Raw genomic sequence first — 10,145 nt, 5'->3', positions numbered from 1 at the left:
TCTATATGGTGCTCTCTCCCTACTTCTTAGGTTTGGTCATAGCCATTCATCGCTGTTGCCATTGTTGTAATTCATCTGGCATTTTTAGCCCTGCCCACCATAGTTTTTAGTATACATACAGAATAGATGCAGTGGCCATTGCCCTGTGGAAGGAGAATGTATACGTTCCATACAGAAGGTTCTAAATTCAGTCCTTGGCATCTCCATCCAGCTAAAACGATGAAGCCATCTGCCAATGAGAATGGATGGTTCTAGGCTACTGGTGCACTGTGGGTCAGTGGCCTGATTGGATAGAAGGCAGCATACACACACACACACACACACAATTTTCAAGATAAAAATACAAAGAGAATCAAGCTAATCTACAGAACAAGAATATTTAAAAACAAACAAAAAGCAAGTGAAAAAAGAAAAAGAGAGAAAAATACATGTAAATTCCTTTACCATATTTATATAACATATATCCTGTCATTTATCCACATACATAGAAGTGGACTCTCCCACCTCCCACCTGGGAGCCTACTTCTTCTCCCAGGCTCTCACCCTGAAGACCCTTTGTACGCTGCCTTTTATGCAGGGACAGCCCCCTCCTCTGACTGTCCCCTTCCTGTTTGTGTCCCCTTCAGCACAAGCTAAAGGATTTCTCTTTTCCCCACCCAAAGCATTTACAAAGGTTTCCAATACAAATTAGTAAAAATACAAAGAGAAAACATTGGAGACAGCTTCAACTGCATGTGCCATTTTGTAAATGTTGTTGTTTAGTCGTGTCCGACTCTTCGTGACCCCATGGACCAGAGCACGCTAGGCACTCCTGTCTTCCACTGCCTCCCGCAGTTTGGTCAAACTCATGTTCGTAGCTTCGAGAACACTGCCCAACCATCTCGTCCTCTGTCGTCCCCTTCTCCTTGTGCCCAACATCAGGGTCTTTTCCAGGGAGTCTTCTCTTCTCATGAGATGGCCAAAGTATTGGAGCCTCAGCTTCAGGATCTGTCCTTCCAGTGAGCACTCAGGGCTGATTTCCTTCAGAATGGATAGGTTTGATCTTCTTGCAGTCCATAGGACTCTCAAGAGTCTCCTCCAGCACCATAATTCAAAAGCATCAATTCTTTGGCAATCAGCCTCCTTTATGGTCCAGCTCTCACTTCCATACATCACTACTGGGAAAACCATAGCTTTAACTATACAGACCTTTGTCGGCAAGGTGATGTCTCTGCTTTTGAAGATGCTGTATAGGTTTGTCATTGCTTTTCTCCCAAGAAGCAGGCGTCTTTTAATTTCGTGACTGCTGTCACCATTTGCAGTGATCATGGAACCAGTTATAAAATATAAGGGAATAAGAGCAGATTTTTGCTTAGAACAGAACCCAAGAAAGTAAAATCTCTCACTGCCTCTATTTCTTCCCCTTCTATTTGCCAGGAGGTGATGGGACCAGTGGCCATGATCTTAGTTTTTTTGATGTTGAGCTTCAGACCATATTTTGCGCTCTCCTCTTTCACCCTCATTAAAAGGTTCTTTAATTCCTCCTCACTTTCTGCCATCAAGGTCATCAGCATATCTGCGGTTGTTGATATTTCTTCCGGCAATCTTAATTCCGGTTTGGGATTCATCCAGTCCAGCCTTTCGCATGATGAATTCTGCATATAAGTTAAATAAGCAGGGAGACAATACATTTTACATTTGTAAATGGAGCAACCACAATAAATATATACAGGTGCAAGGTGGAGAGTGGCAATGTTAATTGTTTGTTGGAATGGGGCTTAATATTTTTGAGTTATGCGAGTTTGAAGATGTGCCCGGCCTGGAACTTGCATGCCTTCCTAGTGCTGAGGACGCTGCCTTTATCCATAGCACAAATGTTTGCTCTGAGAAGTAAGTATTAATGAGGCTGTATTGACACAAGTAGACGTTGAACTAATTTCATATACTGGGAGGTTTACAGCCACATCAGTTAATTTGTCATTTTACTGGGCCTCTTAAGTTAGCTGTAAGGCTAATCTAAATGTAAGTAACTTTACAGGGTTGACTACCCACTTTACAAGCTTGTTCTACACAGAAGTGTCAAATTAGGGCTATATCAATAGATAAAGGGGAAGAAAATAGAGCCATTGATGGCCTGGTCTTTCACAGCTGATATCTTTATACAGTGCTATAAAAGCCAATTACTCTTAATTTAAAGAGGGGAGAACTGTTGACATCACCATCAAATTGTACTCTTTAGGAAACTATTAAAGCCAATCCTAATTTGAGGGAATCCTGTACACATCTCATTGAAGCATCATAAGAACAAATAAAGTCACAAAAGCATGTTGGCGTATAGACACTTGCAGATAATATGGCTTATTAGTTTTAAGATGCCTGGGGCTTTTTGCAAAAGGCTATATTCAGTCATTTGCATAAAGCCACTGAATAAATTATTCCAGTTCCTCATTGGAAGAAAAGAAATAAGGCAGATGGGATGTGCTCGCAGAACAGGAGAGGCAAGCAGTGAGAGCTAGCCTTTCCCTAGCTCTGGCTTGCTTTGCACAAATGTACAGCCTGGAAACTTTAAAATACCTACTAGTTGGCCCTAGTTACTGATACTGCTATTGCGTTCTTGTGTGTCTTTCATTTTTAATGCAACTGAAAACACCCTGATCTTATTCTTCCACTTCAAAGTATGTTTATTTAATTTTAATAACAACAAAGAGGTTACAGCAAAAAAGAGAAATGAATCTTCATCTTTAGATGTTTGTGGAAAGTAAGTCTGCAGCATGCGCGCATTCAGTTTCACACACATGGCAAAAAACAAACAAACAAAACATAAAAGGGGGCAAAAACGAGGCAGGGTTCTGGGGAAAATGACTTTGGCAACCCTGCTTGCCATTGAACCCAATGGGTTTTGAACCTATACGCAATTTTGGCTTTAGTCATGATTCCCAGAATGTAACCCCCAAGTAAGTTGCGGGCTTACTGCATTCTAATACTTTTTTTGGTACTATATTAGCCACATTTTTTCCCAGCATGACATATACAGTAAATTAAAATAATACAAACATTAAAAATCAGATAAAAACAGCAAAGCACAAAAACTAAAATGCTCACCCAACTATATATTTAAAAGAATCAAGATCTACACATCCTCCAACATTTCTACGATGACATTAGGGACGTCCTACCATGCCCTCCAACATTTCTCTTATTAAAATAGGGACATCCTAAGGAAAATCAGGAAATTCCAGGAACAAATCAGTAACTGGGGTGGCTTCTGTAAATCCAAGACTGTCCCTGGAAAATAGGGACACTTGGAGGGTCTGGACCTACCCATCCCTCTGAAAAAATGAGCACAACAAAGGCCACTAATATGAAGTTAAACCACAAGCCTGGGTAAATAAGAATGTTTCTACCTGGACCCTAAAAACAGACAGTGATGGTGCCAGGCATGCTTCCCTGGGAGCTGCATTCCACAAATGGAGCCACCACTGAAAAGGCCTGTTCTTATGTTGCCTCAAAGAGGACACATGAAGGAGGCCCTCAGATGATGAATGCCATGTCCATGTTGGTTGGTTGATGTGAGGAGAGGTGGTCCTTGAGATACTGGAGTCCTGAACCATGTAAGGCTGTATAGATCAAAACCAGAAACTAATTGGTTTTAAAAATGAAATTCAAGTCAAAAGTGACAAGAATCACTGCAGAATATACATGGGGGGACCATGGAATGAGAGCTAACAAGATCAGGTTTGGTTAACCATGACCACCCCATCCCTGAAGACTGCTGTTAGCCTTCTGGAGGCAGGGAGATGCAAGATTCTGTATCAGCCTTTGCCAGCTTGGTGCCATCCATTGTGCTAGCTGGGGCTGATGGGACTTGGAAGGTTGACAAAGGCTGCCCTATATGCTTTCTATGGTAGAAATGCCAGATTGGAAGGGACCTCAAGGATCATCTAGATCAGGCATCCCCAAACTCGGCCCTCCAGATGTTTTGGGACTACAATTCCCATCATCCCTGACCACTGGTCCTGCTAGCTAGGGATGATGGGAGTTGTAGTCCCAAAACATCTGGAGGGCCGAGTCTGGGGGTGCCTGATCTAGCCCAACCCCCTGCCCCTTCACTCTGACAACACCCCTGCTAGGTGGCCATTTAGAATAGAGTGAAACAGCCCTGTGAGAGGATGGTACCATCACACTTGAATTGTTTGCAGGATCGTTTAAAATCTGGATATATCTTGAAACATGCTGTAGAAAGAACACAGACCTAGCAGACTTGGGTTTAGTTAATATATTCCAAGCAAAGCTGTGTGACCAAAGCTGTGATACGACAGATGACCTTGAGTGAGTTAGTCAACTTGGTTATCTGAAAGCCATCTACTTTAAAAAATCCCTCTTGTCAACAAAGCAGAGGATTATAGTATCACCTTACATGTAGAGGACACAACCTATGTCCTCTGGCACATCTAACATGTGTGACCATAATGATAGCCTAGGCATGTCACTCAATTTGGGGGCCCATGACCCCTAGATGCTTCTAGAGGTCAGAGAGCTTTATATCGGACCATCCTCCTACATTTTCCCAGGGGGTGGTGTGGGAAGAGACAGGACTGGTGCATTATGATTCAGTTACCTTCCAATGCAATCCTAACCATGGTCTACTCAGAAGTAAGCCCTATTAAATTCAAGTGGGACTTACTCCTAGGTAAATGGGGTTAGGACTGCAGCCTTTTTTTAGCTACACTGCTAGAGCGATGCAGAACAGCATCCTTACTTGTGTCTTCAGTTTGATTTTTTAAAAAAGTGTGTTTCTGTGCCTTTTTATCATGAGTCTATCTTTGGATGCAAATATAAGGAATGTGGAGAGAAATGGATGTTCCTGCTGCGCCTAAGTCTCTGGGCCACAGCAGGTTTTACAGGAAATGACCGTGACCTTGGAAAGAGTTGCTGTAGCAGCCAGATGGCTTCCTCACCCAGTCTCTGTCTTAGTTTCTCCATTCTGTTATCAGGCAGAACAGAAGGTACACTGGGGTGGGTGGATTTGAGAGGGAGGAGAAACAATGCCAGGCAGCCCATATAACATTTAATGCGGAGGTGCATGGAGATGATCACATGAGAAACACTCGGGGAGCTGCAATTTGCTAAGGTGCATGCTTCTTGTTTGCATAAAATGTGCCACACCTTCAGATATAACAGGAAAGCTGTGGTATAACTGCATGCTGTGAGATATGTCTTTCCCTCTTAAGTGCACTCAGCTGTCTTTCAGCAGGTGACTCTTGCACCTTAAGCAGGGAGACCTTTGGCTGAGAGTGAGAGTTCTCATGAGTCAGGGAAAGATGTCAGGCAAAGCCTTTGCTTCCAAGTGACTGAATTCAGGCTCTGGGTACAGATGGGGGAGAAACTGATTCAGTTTGCATTCAAACGCAAACCTACACATTTTGCGCATTCCAAAACAACATGTGGACCAAAGCACAGACCATCCTCCGAAATTTGCATTTCTCCTAATTCTACAGTGCACCTGCTCAGCCAAGTAATGGGTACGAAAAGGCATATACTGGGGGGAAATTGCCCACAAAAACAAATGTTACTGAAAATGACATGCGGAAATGCATCATTATATTAGGGAGAATTTGTCTGCAAAAATATTTGGCAAGACTGCATATGATCAGGTATATGAGATATTCACACTAAAATGCTTATTGATTTACATGAGGAAATATTCTTGGGGGGGGGGATGGCAAACATAGCTGCCAAGTCTCCTGCTGAAAAATGCGGGATCAGCAGCGGTGGGGCACCGGAAGTCGCTTCTACTCATGTCTGGACATGCGTAGAAGCAACTTCCGGTGCCGCCTGATTTCCAGTGCCCATACATGGGTAGTGCAGCACCGGAAGGTAGAAGCAACTTCCGGTGCCGCTCTGCCTGATTTCCGGTGCCCAGGCATGGGCGGAGCGGCACTGGAAGTCACTTCTACGCATGTCCGGAGATGTGTAGAAGCGACTTCCGGTGCCGCGCTACCCATGTATGGGCACTGGAAATCGGGCGGCGCCAGGACCCAAAATGGAGCCTCCCTGGCAGGTAGGAAATCCGGGGGATTTACGGGATTTTTCCCAATCCAGGCTGCCAGCGGGAAACGATTTAAAATACGGGGGTTTCCCGCGAAAAATGGGAGACTTGGCAGCTATGATGGCAAACTGATGTGAAAATGTAAAAAAGTGAACTTAAGTGAGGGAAAATTGGGGGTGGTGGTGGAGAGAAACTGAAATGGACAGATTCACCCATCCCTACATCAGGGTACACTTACACATACCCCACATTAACAGAAGCCTGTTCAGTACAGTGTTGACTCCATGGCAGAGAATGTGCTTTGTATGCAAAGGGTTCCATGTCCAGTCTTTAGCATCTGCAGGTAGGGCTGGGAAAGGACTCATTTTGCCTGAGTCTTTGGAGACTCTGGAGAGCTGGTCTCACCTGGTATAAGAGAGCGTTCTGTGTTGCTCTGTTTATTTTTTTCATAGAAAATACAGTAAGTTAATAAACCAGTGGTGACCAGTAGGACAGAAGGTCAGGAGGTCAACACTAGGTGGAGCCAGACAGGCTGATTCACAGCTACTGCAGTTTTAAGACAGGTGGGGGCAGGCTCAGTTTGCCCAAGTGGAGCAGCCTCCACTGAAATAGAGCCTGTTGCCAACAACCAATTTGCACTCGCTGAACGATTTGCTTGTGATATCAAGTCCCCATCTGGAAGCCTCCGATATATTCACTGGTTGCATATAACTTTTTACAGCATCTCCTTGAGTTTTATCGTTGACTTCCCAGTCTCAAGCCTCAAATAACAGCAGCACTGATAACTGAGAGGTTTAAGTGGAAGCCTGTGCATTCTTACGACCATTTCATAGCATCTTTACTGCCCTATAAAAATCTTATCCTCCCGTGGACGACCGAGAACGGAATGGTGCAGTTTGAATGGCACATGCTTAGAAACTGAATCTAAAGGAAACGAGGGCTGGGCTGGTGTGCTGAGCACCCAACCCCTGACTGAATAGGGCCTGGATTGGCTCCACTTGGCTGCTGCGACTGACATCCTGTATATCCACCTGACAGTAAACTCCATTGGTCTAAGTGGGATTACTTCTGAGTAGATATGAATAAAAGTCAGTTGCCTTAGAGTAATCCTCTATTTGGAGCTGGGGCATAGCATGGGGGGTGTTAGAGGGGCTGTTGCCCCAGGCAGGGTTTTTTGAGGGGACACGAAGCAGAGCCCCCCATGCTGGCACCCCCAGCATGACCCAGCCTGGCTCTCCTGTCCAGGTGTTCACACCTGCCAATTGCAAATCAGCTAGCTGGAATCCCTCCTGCACAGGTGGGAACTGTGCCCCCTTCATTCCCCACGCTGGGATGACCTCCATTCAAACCACGATTTGGCTTCTAGCCAAACTGCGATCTCTCTCTGCCTGTGCTCCAATCCTATAATAAGATTGCCTTAGGTTGTTGTGCAGATTACAAAGAGATAATGTGGTCGAAGCCTTTTGAAACCGTGCTGCTTAAATACTCAGTATTAATCAATCACGTCTTTCTTTCTTTCTTTCTTTCTTTCTTTCTTTCTTTCTTTCTTTCTTTCTTTCTTTCTTTCTTTGCTTTATATGCAGCTTTTTGCGCAAACCACAGGGAGGTTGACAACAAGATCAATAAATAAAACAAGGCAATTCTTAAAAATAATGATTTATTTCATAAAATGTACTTAACTTCTTGATTGTAACCCCCCCCCCAACAACCTCAAAGCAGTTTGCAACCATTAGAATTATTGCGTTGAACAGTGACACCAACCTTAAGAAATATCTTCAATACAACTAGATTAAAGTCTCAAAGCTTTGCCTTTATGACATGATCTGTAGCAGATATTCCACCCCCACCCCCCAGCACTGCAAATGGGCAAAAAGGCACATTGGGAGTCTTCTGCCCCATTCCCCTCCATCCTATCAAGGGGATCACCTGCCCTTTGATCCTTTGTCAACAGTGCAAAGAAAGTCAAAAAGAGCAGCCACCGCCCTTTCCCCAGCACCCCCTCTCCCCATGCGGTCATGGGCAGCTCATAAAACATTTACAAAACCCGTCATAAACAGGGCTGATAAGGAAGCAAGACTCTGGAGTCAGCAGCTTCTCAGAAAAGGACCTTCCTATCACTCCAAGGTTCCTCTATTTAAACTGCAAACATAACCCCACCAACTTCACCTCGCCATAAAATCTTTGAGCGTAGTGTTTTCAGCAGCCTCTGTGATTACCTGCTTGGTTTGGAATGCATCCACCTGGTCAGCATTCATCCTTACTTTGCAGAGAAGAGAGAACAGCCCTCTCTGGGAAATGCAGTCCAGTCCAAGGCTGGTTTGAAGGAGAATAGGGGCCTTGACGTTGCCCATCAGTAGTGACCCCATAAGCAGGTACACAGTGCCTGCTATTGGCTCACAGTTGTCCCCGCTATGGGGAGATGCCTTGTATTTCTGTTTAAGCTATAGTGATTTCCCCACTGAATTCACATCTGCATAGCTGCCAAGTTATCCCTTTTTAAAAGGGATTTTCCCTTATGCTGAATAGGCTTCCTCGCGAGAAAAGGGAAAACTTGGCAGCTATGCATCTGTGGATATAAATGAACAATCAGCAGATTTTGACCGATGCAGAAGTCAAAGCGATGCCCTGTAGCTCTAACCCAGAATAATGGGCAGGGGGCGCATTCTGCCACAGACTTTAAAGGCAATATGGTCACTGCTGAAATGCATTGGCCCCCTCTTTTAATATGTGAGACATACCCGAGAGAGTATCCATTATTGGGAAGGAACCCTGGGCAGAAACCAGCCCTTCTTTCAATATTGCCTAGACCCCATTAGCAGGCCAATCCATTGCAAGGCTCCATTCCAAGGCTCTTGTTGTCTCCTTCAAGGTTGCCATCTTCCTCCTTATCCTATATTTTGGGTGGGGCCGTCCCTTTGGCAATGTCACCTAGCTGCAATTGTGCAGTTCTACCTCCACTGTCAGGCACATCATGCCTCTGAATATGAATTACTGGCATCTCCAGGTGGGCAGAGTGCTGTTGTGCTCATGTCCTGTTTGCAGGTTTCCAACAGGCATCTTGTTAGCCATTGTGAGATCAAGAATGTTGGACTAGATGGACCATTGTCCTGATCAGCCAGGCTCATCTTATACTCTTATGTTCCTATGAATTCTGTATTTTTAATCCCAGTGTGTCTTCCTCTGCATACTTTCATCCTCAGCAAAATAATGCCACTCTTGCCCTTCCTTCCTCTCCTGTCTTTTGCCTGCCTATATTAAATGTAGGAATAGACATGGACTGGAGTGAATGGGGAGGGGTAGTACTTCTGGTGGGGAACACATTGTGCTCCTCCTGGGGTATTTTGTCCACCCTTGGTCCCCACCCTGCACTGAGCTCTCACCTGTGGCTCCTAGAAGCTGTCTGCACATGACAGTGGCCATACTTGGGGACTAACCTTCCAAGTCCCGGACTGCAGAATCCGGGACCGGCAGCCGTGTGACACCGGAAGTTGCGCCGACGTAACTTCCGGTGTCGCTTTGCCCTTCCATGGGCACCAAAAATGGCCGCCGCCGGCTTCAAAAGTCGCTTGTACGCATGTCAGGAAGTGCATCGACTCAACTTCCGGTGTCGCTCCGCCCATCTATGGGCACCAAAATGGCCGCCGCCAGCACCAGAAGTCGCGGCTATGCACTTCTGGACATGCGTAGATGCGACTTTTGAAGCCGGCAGCGGCCATTTTTGGTGCCCATAGAAGGGCAAATCGGAAAGAAAAAAATGGCCGCCGGCAGAAGAAAATAACGGAGGAAAACGGGAGACAAAGTGATACGGGGGACCACCGGGAAAAGGTAAGTAAAAATGGGGGGTTTCCCGGGGGAAACGGGGTACTTGGCAGCTATGCCTAGGGAATAGCTTTGACTGGCCGGCTAAACCAGGTGAAGGTAGCCAATGGGTCTCAAACCCTCATTTAGGGACTTCCTCTGCATGCAAAGACAGGCTCTAGCGGATTGAGTGGATGAGACCGATTGTGGGTCCAATGGTCAAGAAGGTGGTTTCTGCACATGCCGTAGAGGAAAATGAGAAGCAGGTGGGGCTAATCAACTTGGGAAGGTAGCACATGTAGGAGATGGAAAACTCTGG

The 10,145-nt window shown here is 45.3% G+C and overlaps 1 long non-coding RNA gene across 1 annotated transcript; it reads right to left on the bottom strand.

Moving 5' to 3' along the window:
• Positions 1-425: 425 nt before the first annotated feature.
• LOC148686014 (uncharacterized) lies at positions 426-8,364 on the bottom strand. The gene is made up of 2 exons (XR_015949682.1): positions 8,245-8,364; positions 426-1,634 (listed from the first exon to the last, which is right to left on the bottom strand). It is a non-coding gene; the product is annotated as an uncharacterized LOC148686014 (long non-coding RNA).
• Between the last annotated feature and the right edge of the window lie 1,781 nt (positions 8,365-10,145).

The sequence above is a fragment of the Zootoca vivipara genome, chromosome 4 (genome assembly GCF_965207765.1).
Source record: "Zootoca vivipara chromosome 4, rZooViv2.hap1.1, whole genome shotgun sequence".
Classification (NCBI taxonomy): domain Eukaryota; kingdom Metazoa; phylum Chordata; class Lepidosauria; order Squamata; family Lacertidae; genus Zootoca; species Zootoca vivipara.
The sequence above is the reverse complement of the archived record's forward strand: the minus strand, read 5'-3'. Positions and strand labels throughout refer to the sequence as shown.